The 1,908-nt window shown below is 42.5% G+C and overlaps 1 non-coding gene across 1 annotated transcript; it reads left to right on the top strand.

The window, feature by feature from the left end:
• The first annotated feature begins 353 nt into the window (after positions 1 to 353).
• Positions 354 to 460, top strand: LOC111814440. Its single transcript, XR_002819429.1, has one exon. It is a non-coding gene; the product is annotated as a U6 spliceosomal RNA (small nuclear RNA).
• Positions 461 to 1,908: the final 1,448 nt, after the last annotated feature.

Raw genomic sequence — 1,908 nt, 5'->3', positions numbered from 1 at the left:
TCTTTTGTATGTTAGTCAGCTTTTCTCTACTGTGACAAAATATCTGAGATAAGCAACTGAAAGAAGGAAAGGCTCATTTTGTCACGTGGTTGCAGAGGCTTCAGTCTACAGTCACTTGGCTCGTTGCTCCTGTGCCACGCACGACAAGGCCAAGCACCACAGGGGGAGCATGTGGTAGAGCACAGTGGCTCACCTCAGGCTGTGTGGCACACATACTCACTTAATGCAGTCACTCAAGACCAGATGCAGAGATAAGCAAGCTTATTAGCTGGTGGTCAGCACCCAGCAAGGGACCAGGCACCAACCCCTACCCTCAGCACGAGGAAAGAATACTTATACAATTTTAGCTCTGGGTGCTCGCTTCGGCAGCACATATACTAAAATTGGAACGATACAGAGGAGATTAGCATGGCCCCTGCGCAAGGATGACATGCAAATTCATGAAGCGTTCCATATTTTTTTACTGGCTCAGCTGCCAGCATTAGTCTGGCCCAATACCTAATCAATGCCAGGCTTTCCTCTGAGAAGGGCATGGGGTATAGCTAGAATGGTGTAGATTCACTCATAACCCTCTTCTGCTGTTTTCCCATGATCCAACTGTGTAATTTCTGGTCAATGATTCCAGGTTTTAAATAATTTGTAAGTGTTTAGTTTCTACACCTTATCATCCACTAAGAATTTAAAAAATCACATCCTCTGTTCAGCTGTTAATGCTGGGATCCATATTTAGTTTTATAAGCTTTTGCCTGTTTAGTTTGTTTTGGGTTTTTTGGCTCATGGATTTTCTGTTTGTCTATAAGAAAGGTAAGAGTGGAATGTTAATTTCAGTTTAGTTCTGTAATGTCAAGAATTTAAGAATTAAAAAATGGATTGGGGGGGCCTGCCCAGCTCAGTTCTTTAAGTGGCAGCTTCAACAAAGCAGTCAGGCTCAGGTTATTGTGGTTCGATCCCCACAACTCAAGCCATCCAAACCTGCCCTGAAGGCATTCGTAGCAAAAAAAAAAAAAAAAAAATGGATTGGTTAAAAATAAAAACAACAAACAATTTTAGCTCTGGGCCTAAAGGGGGTGGTCTGGGCCTAAAGGAGGTGGTTAGGATTTTCCTGATGTGATTTGGTGCTGCTATGGAAATGCTCTTACAAAGCATGGGCTGAATTTGTAAAAGAACAAAGGTGTTTGACATTTTACATAGGGAACAAGTGGTACTTTCCATTAGGGATGGGCACAGGGTATAACCAATCATCTTTTGACAAAGAATGGGGTGGTATCAGGTTAGGCAATTGTTAGAACATTTACAAGAAACAGGAACTTAAGGAAACAAAACTTAAGCTATAAAGTGTCACCAGAGTACAAAATGGTGTAGATTTGTTTCTCTATCCCATACCAACGGTTCTCAGGAGGCAGAGCAGAGGAGGAGAGGCCGGGGACAATGCACACCCTTCAAAGGCTCAACTATCATGACCTCTTTCCTCCTACAGGCCTTATCTCCTAGAGCTCCCACTGTCTCCAAAGCACCACTAGTTCAATGCCAAACTTTCATCAAATGAGTTTTTGGGGGACATTTTGGATCTGAACCATAACACCTTTCTATATAAATTTCTTTCTCTTTATTGGATCAAACTGATGAATACATACAAATAAGCTCTTATTATTTAATGCATTTTATTTATTTTTTTATCAGCTAGACTATTTAAAAATTACATTTCTGCTAGGTGGCAGTGCTTTATACAGATGGGCTTTGGGCCAAGAGCAGGGCCTGTAGGACTGGAGCAGGTCCCAGGCCTGCCTGTGGGCCCATTTCTATGGCTGAGGCTCACCTTTTGGAGAGGTGGAATAGACTTGGACTGTGTTCCACTCCTGCCCTTCCCCAAACCCACTTAAAATCCACCAGTCAAAAGTCACCCTTTTA

Source organism: Octodon degus, unplaced genomic scaffold (assembly GCF_000260255.1).
Source record: "Octodon degus isolate 3935 unplaced genomic scaffold, OctDeg1.0 scaffold00315, whole genome shotgun sequence".
Classification (NCBI taxonomy): Eukaryota; Metazoa; Chordata; class Mammalia; order Rodentia; family Octodontidae; genus Octodon; species Octodon degus.
The sequence above is the reverse complement of the archived record's forward strand: the minus strand, read 5'-3'. Positions and strand labels throughout refer to the sequence as shown.